This window comes from Tursiops truncatus, chromosome 17, assembly GCF_011762595.2.
Source record: "Tursiops truncatus isolate mTurTru1 chromosome 17, mTurTru1.mat.Y, whole genome shotgun sequence".
In the NCBI taxonomy this organism is placed as follows: domain Eukaryota; kingdom Metazoa; phylum Chordata; class Mammalia; order Artiodactyla; family Delphinidae; genus Tursiops; species Tursiops truncatus.
The window spans coordinates 65,495,934-65,514,852 of NC_047050.1; the positions used below are offsets into that span (position 1 = coordinate 65,495,934).

The 18,919-nt window shown below is 40.2% G+C and overlaps 1 protein-coding gene and 1 long non-coding RNA gene across 3 annotated transcripts in view; one reads left to right on the forward strand and one right to left on the reverse strand.

The window, feature by feature from the left end:
• The window catches only part of LOC109549456 (uncharacterized), a 663,670-nt gene that overhangs the window by 465,294 nt on the left and 179,457 nt on the right, over positions 1–18,919 (forward strand). The window lies entirely within an intron of this gene.
• Positions 1,085–17,480, reverse strand: LOC109549457 (uncharacterized). Its single transcript, XR_002175747.3, has 3 exons — positions 17,401–17,480; positions 5,182–5,375; positions 1,085–4,592 (listed from the first exon to the last, which is right to left on the reverse strand). It is a non-coding gene; the product is annotated as an uncharacterized lncRNA (long non-coding RNA).

Here is an 18,919-nt window from a genome sequence, read left to right on the forward strand (position 1 = left end):
AAATGTGTTATTCCTCAACAGTCATGTGTGTGCCTTTATGGGTGTATCTACGGAAAGTGTCCCAAAGCTTTCCAGGGCCCTTGGCAGTGCCTTTCGCACTCGGTGCGATAGAGGCATTCTGTGTATGCCACCAGAGTGGTCAGCAGCTTTGGCCCCATTGTACCCAGACTGTTTCTAAGTACCCCTCATTCTAGTTCAGTTCGACAATTACTTGCTGAGCACTTTCTCTAAGCCAAGCCATCTTCTGCCTGGTCTAAGTACTGCCTTCAAGGAGAACTTGAGAGACACGCATGAAACCAAGTAAATACAATACACTGTAAGATGCGTAGTCATGGACAAGTACATGTGGTAGCATCGAAGTCCAGTGGAGGGAAAATGGGCAAGTGTTGAATATGGCTTGAAGGAGGAAATGACACTTGAATCAGATTTGGAAGGATGAATAAGAGTTAGACTTTCAAAGAAGCTGGGAGGACATATAAAGAGGTGATCATTGCGTTTTGCAAATGCAGAAGTCAGGAGCCTGGGAACAATCTAATGTGTTTGGAGAACTACCAGTAGTTGTATGGCAGAAGCAGTAAATATGACCAAGGGAGAAGCAGGTAAGGTTGGAGAAGCCTGAGGGATCATGAGGCATCTTACCTTCCGCCCCCTCCCGCCACCTGAAATGCAGACTCACCTGTTACATTTCTGTTAGTCCCAACCCCTTTTCCATACCCTTTGATTAGTCCTTAATCCTCCAACGCAACATCACAATACCTGCCCAGCATATTTCACAGGCAGGGCACCTAATATCCCTGTGGGAGCCCATCTTGCTGAGATTATCACCAGCAGATTTACTTCCAGGGTGAGTGTTGCAGTCATTTGTCTAACAGAATGGATGCTCAACCCTGAGTAAAGGGATTATGAAAACCTTAATAGCATTGTAGGAACGTGGCTGTTAATGAAATGCAGTTGGCTGTTCCCACCATTTGGCACCAACCGACCCGACTCTGTCAACATCACAATACGATATTTGTTCCCAATTATGTTACAGCAACAACTGAAATATAATATGGTATTAATCATATTTATTATAATTATCAATTTGAGAAATTTCTGACATGCCAGGAGATGAATAGGTTTATTATGAAAAACAATTCTGCTTGCTGCACGCTGACTGCTGCTGTGTAATAAATAGCCTCTGTAGGGATTTATTTTTAAGAAATAAAGCAAAAAACAGCACTAAAACCAAAAATGAAGCCTCGAGACCCTTCAGCTGCCTGCTGTTTCTAAGGGCTAAGCACAACCAGCACACCCTGTGCCTTTAGGTCTCTAATAGGTGAAAATAAGCCAATAGAACATTCCAGGGCCTCAGAAAAGAGAGTAAGGAAGGTGTCATGTTTGGGGCCCAAAGGAAAAGGGACACTGGAGGCAAAGGACACTTTCTGAAAATGCAGTTCCTTTCAATATGCTTCTCCTCTTACAACACTCTTCTGACATGCACTGCTTTAGGGACTGCGGTTATACTATTGGCTCTGCCCAGAAAACTCTGACCCAAACTATATTACAGTTTCATTCCTTCACTTCTTTCAGGCGCTTTTCCAAATATCACCTTATCAGAAAGGTCTTTCTGACAACCCCATTTTTTTTTAAAAAAGCCCCCTTTAACCCTAAATTACTTTATTTCTAATAACGCCATTGATATTTGCTTCTTCCCCCATTAGGCTGTAAACCAAATGTGAGCTGAGTGTTTGTTTTGTTCACGGCTTTGCACATACATGCTGGGCACATAGCAGTCAAAAATATTCGTCAAATGAATGAATGAATGAACACATGAATAAATGAAACCAGTCAGTAATGTCTTTATGACCTCAATTTTCACGTCTTTAAAAAAATTCCTCATTTCCTTCTTGTTCTTAATTCCTTATTTTCCAGCTTCAATTTAGTTCCTCCTCATTAGAGCTTTTCTAATAGCGTCCAACCTGGTGTTCTTTTTGAGCCCCTTCTATTTATTCTCACCTATTGCCACCAAAGTAACTTTTAAGAAAAAATTGCATTATCTCCTTGCTTCACTGAAGTGGTTACAATCTTTCATGAGTCTCTGATTACGTGAAGGATGAAGCTCAGAATCCTCGGCATGGCATGTAATGGCTTGGCTTTAAAATCCGTGGCATGGCTTCCCGGTCTGGCTCTTGCCTGTCTCCCCAGCTTTATCTCCTGCCTCTTCCCCATGCACATTTATAGTCCAGTAGATGTGTCTCCTAAGTGGGTGTCCTCTCATGTGTGCCACTTTTTACTTCCATTTATATCAGAGAAATTCCTTCTCTGGTCCTTTTTACATGTTTCTTCCTTCATACATTTTTTTGCTTTTAGCTGCAACCAACTCCTTAATTCTGTCAAGTGACCAGGAAGAGAGAAAAATCATGGAGCTCACAGAAAGATGTTAAGGAACCCAGTGTATAGAATTTACTGTACAAGAGTGGTATCTGTCAAATCAGGCAAACAACAAGGAGATCTATTTCCAAAGAGATCCAATGGAGAAATAATAAAGATGTATATTGGGGGCTTTCAAGTAAATTATGATCAAAAGTCCCCTTCAATCTCAGGGATAGTATCGCAAGTAGATAAAAATATTTGCTGGCAGTAAAGGAGTTTCGTACTTAGTCTAGTCTTGGTATAGCACTAAATTTCCTTTGAGTAGGGATTTGGGGTAGAAGATACATTTGAATGTCTTCTGAGTCTCAGGCAGAGGTTGGATGCCAGAAATGACATTTTTGAAAGAAGGATCTATCATAGATAGTGGAACTGGCCTCGCAAAAACGGTAATAATAACCCTGTTTACCTACAAGATTCAAATCAAGTGTCACTTCTGGGAAGACTGCTGTCCATGACAAAGCTGCCAAATTCTTCCCCTGAGTCCCCACTGACTCTTATATTTTATTGAAGTCTTTGTGCCAGTATAAGACATTTTGATCATATGTGTTTCTCCAGCTAGAGCAGAGGTTTTCGTGTTTCATTCATCTTGTATTCCTAGTGTCTACATGTCATCAGGCCCAATAGATGTAAGTGAGGTTTGAAGAATAAGAAAGCTCACCAAGTGTAACACTGAGTGACTCATGGAAATATGGTATATTCCTACACTGTATTGTCAGCAGAATGGGCTTTGACCATAGAAATGAATAACTTAGGGAGAAGTGATGAGGCCCTTGGGATGGTGAGAAGATAACGTCATCTGAGTACCTGCAGCAAAGTCAAACTCTAGTGGCAGTGATGTTGACCCATAAAACAGAGGCTACCATTATAGTGCCTGGCAGAATACCTAGCATGTAACGGGCAATCAACCAGTCAATGGCTCAATCAGTCAGTCAGAAATTGGTACAAACATTGAAATCAAGATGTCTTAAAGTCTCTAAGGAGACCCTGCTAGCCATTCACCTTTTCCCTGTAAGGTGAGTTTTTCTTTTTGAAGACTGCTAGGAGAAATATACAACCAAAGTGTATTTTGACTTTACCTTCATTATATTCTTCATGGCCTCAGCTTGTTCTTTCAAAGGCTGGTGTAATTAGGGAAGGACAGTTTCTAGTAACACAATTCATCTCTGATTTTTCTTTTTTTTTTTTTTAACGGCAGTAGTTGTTCCAACTCTTACTTCCAATTTTCAAAAGGTCTGCAGTAAATCACAGGTCTACATCATTTCTTCCTTTGAACTGCTTAATTGGGTAGAATTTATTTTGCATAGAATTATTTAAGATCACTTTTTAATTGTAATTTTTGTCTTATGGGACTTTTACAAGCTTATTTTCTGCTGATACAAATGGCTTTTCATCCTTAAAAGGGCAGGGATATATTTCCCTTAAAATATTTTTAAATCACTAAAGAGAATCGATTTTTAGTAATAGTGAGAGAAAAACATTTTCCTCCTAGAACTTAAGAAAAGTGGGGCCTGATAACCAGATGCTGGAAACCTACTGATTTTTTTTTTATTCTAGTATCCAGATATTTGCCATAAAAATAAAGTACCCTGGAAGAAATGCTGAAAATAAAAACAAAAGTGACAACTAAATGTAATATGTTGTCAACAGTATTGCACAAATGTCCACACATGTCATTTCTGTCCATTTTATTCCTGAGATGAGTCTGAAGTCAACCAATGTGGGATTTAAAATGTAGCTTAAGGGCTTCCCTGGTGGCACAATGGTTGAGAGTCCACCTGCCGATGCAGGGGACACGGGTTTGTGCCCCGGTCCGGGAAGATCCCACATGCCGTGGAACGGCTGGGCCCGTGAGCCATGGCCGCTGAGCCTGCGCGTCTGGAGCCTGTGCTCCGCAACTGGAGAGGCCACAACAGTGAGAGGCCCGCGTACCACAAACAAACAAACAAACAAACAAAATGTAGCTTAAGATATGGGTGTGGTCACTATAATTAGGGGAAAGGAACATTAAGTAACCCTGGAATCATGGTTGAGGAGTTAGTAGCATAGGGTAGAGAAAGTTCCAGTTAGCAAGGACTATTGTCCTTCAACCTTCATTAATAAATAGGAAGTGGCAATTTCACAGCAAATTCCATAGCTCTTCAGGTTCTGACCAAAAGTCAATTCAGTATGGGAGATTCCTGTAGAAAAGAGTAAAATAAGGAACAAAATGTAGGGTCTTTGTTAATCTAAGAGAAATGTGAAGGTTTTGTTATTATAAGCAAAATTTTGCAAGAAGACAAAACTGTATTCAACTTTTTGGAGCAAGATTTGGGGAGCTACAGGAAATTGGAGTTTGCAACTTTCTGTTTCATTATAAGCAACCCACTTGCTTTTATCTCACTTCTCAAAAAAAAATCAAATGAATGGTGTTTTAGGCCCAAAAGAGGAAAATTTTAGTTGGAATCCATGGTACTGAGTACAAATTATGCTCAGAGGAAAGTAAGTAGGAAGCTTTTGGGGGAGACAGTCTATTTACAGAAAAGCTGGATAATGGAGTATGTTTGTAAAGGCATTCGGGTCCAACACTGATGCCCTCCTCATAGCTGGTCTCAAATATTTACTCTCAGTTCCTTTAATATCTTGGTTCTTACCTGCTATGGTTGCAGAAAGTATAAATGTACCTTTAATACAGATTAACAGCACCTTCCACAGCCCCACAACCAGAAAGGGAAGAGGAAAGATAGGCAGCAGGCACAAGAGCCACTGACAGTGGTCTCAGGCACATACCAATATCTCACCAGCCTGTACTCAACTCATTCTCGGTTCTGCATTTGAAGATGGGAGTGCATGTGGCTGAATATCAGCATGAACCCCTGGGAAAGATCTGTCTGGTGTAATCTAAGGAGCATTATACCCGGGTTCCCTTCTCGGCTGTGCTGCAAGTTTAAGTCAATACCGTCTCTGGGCTTCAATGTCATAATCTAAAATGAGAAGAAAAAACAAAAACAGGGGAATTAGACTAGACTGGAATTCAATGAAATTGGCTGCTAGCCAAATCCAGTCCATCACTTGTTTTTGTAAATAAAGTTTTATTGAAACACAGACACACCCATTCATTTACATATTATCTATGGCTACTTTTGTCCTACAGTAGCAGAGCTGAGTAGTTGCAGCATGGTCTAATATTAGACCTAAAATATTTGCTTCTGGTCCTTCACAGAAAAAGTTTGCTGAGCTAGTGCCAGAGAAATCTATGGTCTAAACTGATCCTCTAAAAGATTGGGCATCAAAGTTTCCACTTGTGATTACACATTGTGAAATGCATTCTTCCTAATCTAGAACACAGCACGAATCAGTAGGCAAAGCGATCTATGTCAGTTCTCAAATTCAAAATTCATTCACCTGAAGCTGTAGCAGTTTTTCATGCTTATTATCATGGCTGGGTTTGGTATAAAGGGTGTTGGGGAAGGAAAATTCCCTGAGCGTTTTAAGTCTATTTTACTTTCATTATGAGACTACTGAGGCTTTTCTTGAGCAAGAGCAAGAGTGTGAAATAGAATAAGGCATCCAAATCAATAGATTAAGTTTATTGAAAGGACGAGTAATTGGAGCAATGTTACAGAATATAAAGCAGATTATTTAGACAGCACACAAGTCTCCAGTTTGATAGGTCAATTTGCAGGCCATCAGAAAAGCACACAGACAAATAGTGGGTTTGATCCAAGAGCCTTCTGCATTAGAATGTAATAATTTGCTCTCTTTAGCTATTTAATCTCTTCTTCATGTTCAGAGGAAGAAAGAAAGCAGTCATGAGAGAGGAAGGTAATGAGATCATACTGTAATTGCTTACACAGATAACAATAACAGAAGCCTTTTCACACCTGCTAATATTGTATTTACTGCTCTTTCCCTGTACAGACATAATGATGGATGGAGGGGTTGATCAGGAAAATCCTAGAATGGGTCTAGGAAAACAGTGCCAAATACATCTGGATATCAGAACCTCCAGTGAAGCTGGGACCCCAGACCTACTGAATCCTGGTCTGTGGGTTTAGGCAGGAGCCCAGTCAATTAGATCTTTAACTGGATGCTTATTGGATTTGCCGTGCAGCCAGGCTTGGGAACTATCTATGCAGTCTGAGCCCTTCATTTTCTAGTGCTGAGACTGAAGTGACTTTCTGAAGGTCAGAGCCCCCTCCACTCCGCCCCTTCCCCCAGCTCATCTGTCTCACAACAAAACACCAAGACCCCTCAATGGCCCGGCAGGGATCATTTGTGATGTGACCTACTCTGGCCAGACATGTGGGCCGCTATGCTCTTTTTCAAACATGTGGAGCACACTTCTGCCTCAGGGACCTGGCACCCTTTGTCTCCACTTCCTGGAATGCTCCTTCCCAGTACCCACATCAATCGCTTCCTCACTTCATCCAAGGCTCCGTTCAGAAGTCACCTTAACAGAGAAGCCTGCTTTGACTCTTTTTTTTTTTTAACATCTTTATTGGAGTATAATTACTTTACAATGGTGTGTTAGTTTCTGCTGTATAACAAAGTGAATCAGCTATACACATACATATATCCCCATATCTCTTCCCTCTTGCATCTCCCTCCCTCCCACCCCTCTAGGTGGTCACAAAGCACCAAGCTGATCTCCCTGTTCTACGCAGCTGCTTCCCACTAGCTATCGGTTTTACATTTGGTAGTGTATATATGTCCATGCCACTCTCTCACTTCGTCCCAGTTACCCTTCCACCTCCCCGTGTCCTCAAGTCCATTCTTTAGTAGGTCTGTGTCTTTATTCCCATCCTGCCCCTAGGGTCTTCATGACCATTTTTTTTTTTTAGATTCCATATATATGTGTTCGCATATGGTATTTCTCTTTCTCTTTCTGACTTACTTCACTCTGTATGACAGACACTAGGTCCATCCACCTCACTACAAATAACTCAATTTCGTTCCTTTTTATGGCTGAGTAATATTCCATTGTATATATGTGCCACATCTTCTTTATCCATTCATCTGTCGATGGACACTTAGGTTACTTCCATGTCCTGGCAATTGTAAATAGAGCTGCAATGAACATTGTGGTACGTGACTCTTTTTGAATTATGGTTTTCTCAGGGTATATACCCAGTAGTGGGATTGCTGGGTCCTATGGTAATTCTATTTTTAGTTTTTTAAGGAACCTCCATACTGTTCTCCATAGTAGCTGTATCAATTTACATTCCCACCAACAGTGCGAGAGGGTTCCCTTTTCTCCACACCCTCTCCAGCATTTATTGTTTTATCTTCCTCTTGACACTTACTGTTACCTGACATTTACACATTTATATGTTTATTCATTGTTTGTTTCCTACTCAATTCGATTGCAAGCTTGTGCCAGAACAGAAGAGTTTTCTTTGTTCACTGCTATATCCCCAGCATCTCTATTTGGCACATCATAGACTCTCAATAAATATATGTAAATGAATGAATGAATGCTTTTTCTGAATACTTTTCCCTGGACTGCCAGTCCAGTGTAATGATGAAAAGTGGAATAATATAAAGAGCCTTGAAATCAAACAGATCTTGTTTGAATTCTTCATGCATGACTTTGAATGAGGTTCTGATTCTTGCTGAGCTTCGGTTGTGTAAAGTTGGGCACTGACGCTGACGCTGGAGGATGGCTGTGAAAATTATATAAATGAAGCAGGTCTAATGACAGCCCCCTAGAGAAATGAGGCTAAGGTTTAGGTTATCCGCACTGGGAATTCTAAGGGGCTAAGAGGTTGACCGGATTCCCCAATTGAGCTGCAGAAGAGTCAGAAGGATGCTTTAGTTTCTTAATGCTGCAGGAGTGGGAGGTTGTGTAACTCTTGGTTGGTGCCCTTTTGAACCACATTTCATCAAGATATTGTGAAACAGGGAGCAAAAGGGAGGCTTCTCTGGCCAACACGTATTAGTCTTGTGCTAAGTAGGATGTGCCGAGAGGAGAGAGCGATGCCTGGCAGCCTTGTAGAGTCCGCTCCCGTGACTTTGCTCTCATGGGGCTGGCTGGGTATGAGCAAGTCAGCCCTGTGGAACCACTGGGCCAAGTCACCAAGCCATGCTGGACAATAGCAAAGCCTTTTGTCCAGCGTCTCCCAAGGTGAGATGTAAGGTTTGTAGTTTCCAGAAGAGAGAAAGGCAGAAAGAAGAGTATTAACAATCATGTTGAAAACGTATGTTCTAGGTAATTAGCTAGTCACTTTCACAATCCAGCCACAACTTTTTTTAATCTTATTAAACTATAAGTAGGATTATTAGTCTCATTTTCCATATGAGGAAACAAGGCTTGGCAAGGTATAGTTTTTTACAGTGTTATGTAGTTGTTCAGCACATGAGCACACAACACCTTACCCTAAGACTTGATTCTCCTCTTTAGTAATTCTGTAACCTTAGGAGACATGTCTGACCTGGTATATTTGTGTTCTATTTTGTAAGACATAATAAGAATAATAATACCTACTCACGGAACTGTTAATTGAGATAAAGTAAGCTGTTGAGGGCAAAGCACTCATCCCATTGCCTTGCCCATAGTATGTGCTAAATAAATGCTTGCCAGTATTGTTAATATTAGCCTAAGTTACCCCAACCAGAGGCAGAGCTAAGATTCTGCCTCCTGTTGATCTGACTCTCAGCTCTTTCTTTTCTATAACAATTGCCCAAGGAATTCATATTCTAAAATAGCTTGAATTTTTCTATAGTCCATTCCAAACATAAGATTCATTAATTCCAGTGGGAGAGTTGGACATCCTATACTGAGAGTTCTCAAGGAAAGGAAGTTGGGAATCTTCCCTGGAATCACATCCTCTTATGGCACCTCCCTTCTCTTCAGGATGCAGTGGACCTCTGGCCTCCATGGACTTTATCCTCCCATACAATTGGTTCCCCTCACAATTAGTTCCTGGCACTGTCATCAAAGTGAGCTCTCTCAAAGCATGAGGAACAGGATGGAAAACAAATCTTGTATTGTAAACTTGAAGTGTGATCAGGGCAGGCACAGCAAAGGAGGAAGGTTATATTGTGGAAACGGGAGTCAACAATAAAAGACAGCGCTGCCAGCCTCTCGCAGGTGATTTGTGGGAATGTACATATGTCCTCTTATGCCCAAAACATTCCCATGACAGAGCAACACTTAAGGATCAGCGCCTCTAAAGATTTTGCCTAAACTTAGAATCATTGTTCTCTCCTGTTCCAAGTCATAGCAGGGAAGCGGACTATCTCCTTATATTCAGAAAGTATCAGGTTTATCCCATAAAATCCTTAGGGCAGCTGTGGTTTGCCCTCATCTCCGGACAGTGTGGGTGAAGAGAAAGAGCCAAAAGACACAGTGTCTCTCTTCCAATGAAAACTCAACTTCAAAGAGTAAAGTGACCACTGTTAAGGAGGTGAAGCCACAGACTCCGCAAACCTTTGAAGCTGGAGGAGAAGATGTAAATTAAGTGCAGACCAGCAGGGTACAAAAATAAAATCCTTGAAGGAAAAGCAAACTCCTCTGCAATGGGTGTGAAAGTAAAGAAAGCGGGCCAAGGAAGGGAGGAGATAAACAGCATTGCATGATGTAATCACACTGTGAAAAGGCCAGTTAGATGAGAAATATAAGGAAAATACATGGAAGTTGGAAATTGTCTGTTTTTTCTGAGAATTTGTAAGAATCAAAGTGGAAGCAAAGTCAATTTTCTCAATAGTCGATTCATTATATCCTCCTGGGGGATAGGAAACATAATTTTATTTGCTGTTTCTGCAATAGTGTTATTCTGGTATATGACAGAGCCATGGGACTCTAATCTTGTGTAGGGCTACATGCCAAGTGTCATTCATGAGTTTTATAGCTTTTTTTAATGTCTTCTACTAGTTAGTAATTCATTTGTGTATTCACTTACGTATTCATTCAGTAAACTGATTTTGTGCCTGCAGTGTAGCAGACGCTGTACTAGATGCTGAGCAAAACATAAACATGACATGTTTATATACTTAAAGGCTCACAGCCCCATATAAAGACACACTTAAGTCGTCAATTAAAGGTCAGTGTAGTTAGTTTCTGACAGAAAGTAGCAAATGGTTTAAGAATGACAGGGTGCAGTGGATCGAAGAGTATCCAACTCAAATTCATGGCCACCTGGGACCTCGGTATGTGACCTTATTTGAAAAGAGGGTCTTTTCTGATGTAATTAGTTGAGTTTCAATGAGGTCATACTGAGTTAGGGTGGACACTAAGCTCAATGGCCACTTTTTTTTTATAAGGAGAGGAGCGCACACGCAGAGAAGACACACGCAGAGGAGAAAGCCATGTGACTATGGAGTGGGAGATTGGAATGATGCAACTACAAGCCAAGGCATGCTAGTAACCGCTAGAGCCACCGGAAACTAGAAAGAAGCAAGGAAGGAGTTTCCCCTAGAGCCTTCAGAGGGAGCATGGCTCTAAGGACACCTTAATTTCAGATGTCTAACCTCCAAACTTTGAGAGAATAAATCCATTGCTTTAAACCACCCAGTTTATAGTAATTTGTTATGCAGTTCTAAGAAACGAATATATAGGGGAAGGGCATTAAAGCCATAGTGGTGAGAATTAAAGGCAATAGGCTGTTTTTTGCTGACATTACATAGGTTTTTTTAAATAATTTTTATTGGAGTATAGTTGATTTACAATGTTGTGTTCGTTTCAGGTGTTCAGATTCACAACAAAGTGAACCAGTTATACATATATCCATGCTCTTTTAGATTCTTTTCCCATATAGGTCATTACAGAGTATGGAGTAGAGTTTCTTGTGCTATACAGTAGGTCCTTATTTGTTACCTATTTTATATATAGTAGTGTGTATATCTCAATCCCAGTCTCCCAATTTATCTCCCCCCATTCCCCTCTGGTAACCATAAGTTTGTTTTCTACATCTGTGACTCTATTTCTGTTTTATAAATAAGTTCATTTGTTCCTTTTTTTTTTGTTTTAGATTCCACATATAAGTGATATCATATGGTATTTGTCTTTCTCTGTCTGACTTACTTCACTCAGTATGACAATCTCTAGGTCCATCCATGTTGCTTCAAATGGTGTTATTTCGTTCTTTTTTATAACATCTTGTAGTTTTTAACATGGCTTTTGCTTTGTGGAACTACCTCCTTTGTTCTCAGTGCTGCACTCATCAAAGAGTGGGCCCGTAGCCAAACTGGAGTTTGGATCGTTATGCTGGTGGCAGCTCCTAGAAGAAACTGTCAGTTTTTGCTTCCTTGATTCCAGGAGCCGTCCTGGTTCTTACGCTTCCTGAAAGTCAGTTCTTTGGATTTCCCCTCTTCATTTGCTTTAGTTAACCAAAAGTGGTAATGGTTGCTTGCAGCCAAGAACTCCAACTGATACAGGGCCCGAGATGAATCTTCTGGTTATTCTTTGCAGAGAACATGATAATCTTCTCTGTTTAATTTCATCTTTTATTATTATTATTTCTTTGTTCTGCTGCTAAAAAGATTATGCTGTATTTTGGCCACCTCTAGCCATGATGGAAGAAGAGTCTATGGTATGTGTTTTGTAAACATGCTCTACTCCCGGCTAAAATAGAACCTCCATTCATGCCAGTCTTTCCCTTAGGAATCTCCTCTCCTTTCACCAACTTCACATATCACAAATATCCATTTTTTAAGACCCAAGATATTACTGGAAGAATAAATAGAAGAAATAACACAGTCATTGGTGTTTAACTAAACTGGGCTTTAGCTGAGGCACCATCAGTGTATGTGGCCTACATTTGGACCAATCACTGAAACTGCCTAAGTCACGGGTTTCCCATATTCACGGGTTTCATCATATTTACACCTGGATCATTGTTGGAACCAAGGAGGCATCATAAGTAAAGCACTCAGCCAGTGCCTGGCATGTAGAGATGCTAAATATTTTTGGTTTTCTCCCTTACTTCTTTCTTCCAATCCTGGCTCTTCAAAAGTCATGCTACCGTCTCAGAGACTTTCCTTTTTCTCTTCCCCTGGACCTGTAGTTACAGCCAGTTGAGAATGATAAATGGATGCATGACAATAGGTATCTCTTCAGCCCTCCTCCTGTCTCTTTAGCTTTCTGAGTCCTCCTGACTGGATGACACGCCACTAAGCCACTAAGGAACCCCAACCTCACACATACAAGAAAAGGGGTCATTTTTACATAATCTGTTGTTTATCAATTCAATCCATTCTCAAAGTATGTTTTGCCTTTTGAGTTTAAATATTCCTGATTCTTCCTCCAAGGTATATATATGTGTTTAATGGGAAAAAGTAAAAATACCTTGAATGATGATGTGTGTATCCATTTCTTTCCAAACGTGCACAAGCGCTTTCCTTGGACCTTCAAGAAATTCTGAGACACATTTTCATTTGGGTGACTTCAGGATTCATTTTGATAGCAGCTCAAACATTCTTCCAACAGAATGGACAGCCGTCCAGACAAGCTTAATCTTGTAAACCGATTGATTCTGTTACCCCTCCAAAGGGACACACTATTGATTGTACAGCTCTGCTAATTGCATATGAGAAAAACTGACTTCTCATGGACACAGCTTGATGCTCCATTAGACACCTTCATTTCCGCACCAGTGTAACAGAGTTATCAACAATTCCCTGGGTCAGGCTATTAAAACAGTTTCTTGGGTAGTTTTTTTGAGTATTTCTTCTCGGATAAGGAATTTACCTCATCGCTATCATTTGTAAATTTCTAGAAATAAGTCATCAGTAACATCAGTGTACTGGTTCACTGACTGCATTAGAAGCTTCTTCTTGTTCTTCTTTCATCAAGGCTCCCATCACACCCTCTATTACCTCTTGGGTAGCAATTGTCACATTGTACCATGACAAGGATGACCATATAAAATTTTATCATTCAAACCAGGACAGTTTTGAAAGTGAAAGGGAATATGGTTAATAATTAAGACAGGGCAATGGGAATAAACTGATACTGTCCTGAGAAAAAATAGGTCACTAATTTTAACCATCAGTTCCCTTGTCTGTATCCTCCTCTAGACATTAAGCTCCCCAACGTATTTAGCTTATTCTCTGCTGTAGCTCCAGCATCTCACATAGTACCTGACACAGGAAAGGCATTCTACTTCAGTCATGGTCCTGTATCATGGCAAGCGCATAAAGTCATCTCCCCCAATCTACAATCCTTTAGGAGTAATAACTATTTTATAGTATATGTTAGTATTACATAGTGCAGCAACCACTCTTTTTGCCTGGTTAACTACTTGTCCTTCAAGATATCTGAACGCAAGTGCATTCGGGGGCAGTCATGTTCTTATAGCATCCTGTCTTTAGATCTCTGTGTTGACCACACTCTATTGTAATTGCTGGTTTATAGTTGGTGTTGACCCTTGAGCCTCTGGGCTCTCTTTTGTGTCTACAGCAGCATTTAGCACAGAGCCTGTCACAGAGTAAGAGAACAATACATGCTAGTTGAAAGAATCGATGGATGGATTCATGAGTGAACAGATGAAATATTCAGATTGAAAATGAGAAAATCCCGCCTGCTAACTTGCCATTTGGTTTGCTTAATATTAATTATTTAGATTCTTGGTAATATACAGAGAGTTGGCATCATGGACCTACAGACTAAGACTAATACAAACTCAGAGGCAATTCCACACATTAGTTAGGAAGAATAGTATTCTAGTATATAATAAAAGACTAGATCTGACACTATAGTCACCAATGACGTGATGTACTTAAAGGTGATGTAGAGCTAATGTTCATGTAAAACTCATCCTATGGTATGTGTTACTGGTTAACATTTTTATTCAATCTCATGGGAGAACAAAGAGAGTGATTAAGAACCTAGAAAATAGAATTCATGAGAAAAGGTTAGAGGAACTGGAATTATTTAGCCCAGAGAAAAAAATATATACAGCCATTCAGTGAAATCTCATTATCCAATATCAATTTACTCAAACGAGGGCATAATTTAAACTGACAGCTATGTTTCCAACGAACAAATGACCTACTGTTCTTTAAAAAAGAAAAACTGATAACCAGAAACCATTTAACTCAAATATCACTTTTTTTCTTTTTGACCTCTTCTATTTTAGATTATCAAGGATTTATTTTATATGAAAACTCCTGGGCCGCATTCCGCATGGTAGTGAAGGTACCAGTTTATCAAATATAATCAAAGGAGATCATCCCCCACCCATTTCTAGCCCTTAATTTTTCTATTCTCTAAAATGAGGGTGTTGGTTCGTTTATCAATAAACATTTATCGAGGACCTATTGCATGCCAGGTTCTGTGCTAAGCACTAAGAATAGAGAAGTTATAACAGATAATTTTCATTATTATGAGCTATTTTCATTTAAGCTCTTCACCTACTAAGCTTAAAAGTGCCTGAGGACTTCCCTGGTGGTCCAGTGGTTAAGACTCCACACTTACACTGCAGAGGGCACAGGTTCGATCCCTGGTTGGGGAACTGAGATTCCACATGCTGCACGGCCAAATAAATAAATAACTAAACTGCCTGGGAATCCATTAGAAAGTTGTACCCCTAGGTTAAGACATCTCCAAAGTGCAATATTTCCGTTTTAGGAGAAGGGAGACAACAAATTAAGATATTATCTGATTTCTTTTCATCCAGTTACTTTTCAGATGGGCACCTGTCCAAAAGAAAATAAGATACAGAACAAAGGAGTACTGAAAAACAAAAAAGGATCGATATTTTAAGAACTGAAAACCAAAAGAATGTTAGAGTTAGGAAGTACCTAAGAGTTAGCTGAGAAATATGAAGTTGACAGAGGTCAAGTTGCATACTCATGGGAACACAGTAAGTTAGTAGCAAACTGAAAGCTGTAATTCTAATCCCCTCGTTATCTTGACTTCTGTCTAGGATTCTTTCCCTTATCTGTGTTAGTTAGTAACTGCATTCAGTTACTAATAGTAACTATTAGTGTATGGCTGCTAATATGCCATTATAGTGCAAAATCCAATATAACGTCATAAACACATGAAGATTTATCCACTCACATAAAATCTAGAGATAGGCAGTCAGTCCATAGCTGCTATCAGGGACCCAGACTCCTCCTGTCACTCTATTCTACCCCTTTTGATGTGTAGCTACAACCTTCAGTCACAAGAAGGCTGCTGGAGCTCCAGCTCTCACGCAGTCTTCAATTAGGTACATTTCTGTCTGGTATCTATTTGGGTTTTATTACTAAGTGGAAGAAAATGAATATTAAGTAGGAACTTTGTAGTTTATACCACATCATTGTTCAGAGACAATTTTCCATGAGTTTTTTTTGTATTTCTGCACATCTTACAAATAGAAGCTCTGCTTCCCTTTGTTCTGGACTGTTTTTTCCTGAATGTTTGTATAGCAGACAGCTGTGGAAGCTAGAAGTAGAAGGCAGAAGGCAGGTTTATTTGCTGTCCAATATAATAGAGTTAAATACTGGGTCAAAGGTTAGGCAATGCTTGCTGCCCGTTATAAAAGATCCAAGTTCCCTAAGCTCAGAATTCTTCCCCTGTAATGCTTCTTGCTGTGTATGTAGACATCACATGGCCCTAATTGTGTCACCCACCCTATGGGAATTGAGGCTCCAGAACTTGGCTTAAGAAAATGATGTTACTCTGGTTACTGTTATTGCTATAAGCAATCAACTGTTCTCTTTCTCTGACCCAGGAGTCTCCTCCCTTCAGCCAGCTGCCATGAAACCGTGGCAGGCTAACGTGTTAGCTTGCAAGTAGAGTAAAATCTTAGACTGTTCTTGACACTTACCCATACCTTGCTTTGCACGATACGATATCTAAGGGGTCTAACTCCTGATCATCTAGAATAGAGTAGGTGACCAATACATACCTGAATAAATAAATAAATGACTAAATGAAAACCCTCAAAGGATATTTGAATGCCTCAGGCCACTTGGTATGACGCCCTGGCTACACCCCGTATGAGCCTCACCACCTTGAGCAAAGTCACCCTGTCTAACCTCAGCTTCTTAAACCAGTAGCCTGCATTTACTGCTTTCACTTGCTCAAGCTTTGTTTACTCCCTAACCTACTACTGCCATTTGGCTTTGGGCCTCATCACTTCACAAAACTTCTCTTCCATGGTCTCTGGTGACCTAGTAACTGCCACAGCCAGCTGACCCTTTTTCACTCCGTGTCTTATTCCCTGTTGCTCTGTTGACATTTAACTCTTTAAAATTCTTTTGTCCCTTGCCTCAGTGAACTCTTTCTGTCTGGTTTCCCTTAATCATCCAGTAAACAATTTCTCTCTCTTTTTCCTTTCTTCACCCTTAAATGTTGGCATGCCAGGAGTTTCCATCCTCTACCTAGCTCTCTTCTCACTCTATAGGATAAAGTCTGCCCTTTTTTTTCTTACAAAAAACACATCTATTTACCATTTGTGTGCTAATAACTCAAATCTCTGTCTCTAGCCCACACTGCTCTCCTAAACTCCAAACCTATATTTTAAATCCCTCATTCACTATCTCTACCTGGATGTACAAATGGAATTTCAAATGAAAACACATTCAAAGACAGACTTATTTATTTTCATCCCTTCTGGAAGCCTGTTGGACCTGAATTCTTTCTTGCTGCATGGTATCACCATCCATATTTTTTCATGTCAGAAACCTTAACAGCCCTGGTGAGCATTCCCTTTGGGTTCTCATAAATCTCTCATAAATAGCTCTCAGAACGCTTGTCTTCCTTTTCCACTGCATCTACATTCATTTAGTCCCTCATTATCTCTCAGTTTTATCCTACCCTCAAACTGTGTCTCTAAAATCTGTTGGATCAGTTTCCAAGAAGCCACCAGAATGAACCTAAAGAACAAAAGTCTCATAATACTGCTGCCCTGATGAAAATCCTTTGTTGACTTTTCTCGGTCAGAACAGGAGAAAGTCTAAACTCTTTAGCATGATATCCAAGCCCTCTCTAAATCTGTCTCTGGCCTGCCTCTTCAGCTTTGCATCCTATTTCTCTCCATCTTACAGACTCTGCCCCAGTCATAATGGACTACTCACTGTTTCCAGCTTGTCCCCTGGTAAATCAGACCTCTGTACCTCCAGACTGCCTGATTCTTCACCGGTTACTCAACATGACCTCCACATCCAGCCCAGGGAATCTTTTATCTTCTGAAAACCAGCTCAACTTGCTCTAGCCCTGGGGAGTATACCTAGAACTATCAAACCCTCACTCTTAGGAATGGTTTAGTACTCCCTGCTTTGTGCTTCTCTCTACCTTGAAGAAGCTTTTTTTTATAGCATTTATCATATCACACTCTACTTACTTGTTTACATTCCTGAATTTACAGTAAAACATATTTTATTTATCTTTATATGTACAACATGGAGCACAGATCCAGGTTCACAGAAGAGGTTCAATAAAAGTACTTTAAATAGTAAGAAAGTTGCAGAGTTGGGATAGTACTAGCGAAAAGGCAGTTACTGAAGTCAAATGAAAGGAAGAAAGGGCACAATTTACCTTCTTCATAGTTTGCCCCAAATAAACCCTAGGATGTTCTTGGGCAATTTTCACCCTCCTGGGCCCCAGAATAAGAAATCAAGTCCACCCGGAAGTAACGAATTGGGAATTGCACATGCAAGTACAGCATCCACCTCCCAGTCAGTCCAGAGATAAGTCAATGGGGAAAAGGGCAGCTAGAAAGCAATGGACTGTCTTGAACAACACACATGAAGAACATATTGTGAACATTGGGAAACTTCCTAGTTCAGAAACACAGTCTGGCTTAGACGAGGCTGTATGTGAAGAGTAGGAGAAAGGGCATTACCAGGATAAAGAGTCAGAAGGCTCGAGTGAAGTGTCACTCCAAAACTTGTCACTCCTGCGTCCTTGGGCAGCTTCCTTCACCTAAGTCTCAGTTTCCCCATATGTAAAATGGGAATAAAAAGTATGCCTACTGCATGGATTTGTTAAGAAGATCAAAAAAGAAAATGTGCACGGAGTGCTTTCAAAGTGTCCAGAAGAGGGGCACGTGCTAAATAAATGTTAACCATTGTTTATAGTAAAAGCAGTGATATACTCTAGCTCTGCTGGTGATTTCCCGGCCCTCTCTCATTAGGAAATCAATGGGACCCTTAGTCAGGTTTAACTAAGGGAAATGTTTCTGTCTTTACTCCATTTCAATCTTCCTATTCTTTCTTCATGCACATCCTGTAAAGCCCACTGATGTCTTTTATGCCACCCAACATTTTCATCTCATATTGTCTACACTCATATGGTTGCTTTCTTTCTTAGCAGTTTTGTACTAACTGCAATAAACTCTCAGTCTTTCTGTGATCATTTTCTTAGAGTTTGAACTTTAGGCGCAGTCTTCATCTATTGTATTACAAATACTCACCTCCCTACTTGATATTTCCACTTGTGTGTTCCACAGACAGCTTAAATTTCACAAGTTTAAATTTGAACTCAATTTCTTCTTCCCAATGCAGATTCCCCTCCTATGTCTTATAATAGCAGATAAAAACTTCTTACCATTGACAGCACAGACTCCAAAGCCAGACTGTTTGAGTTTAACTCCTG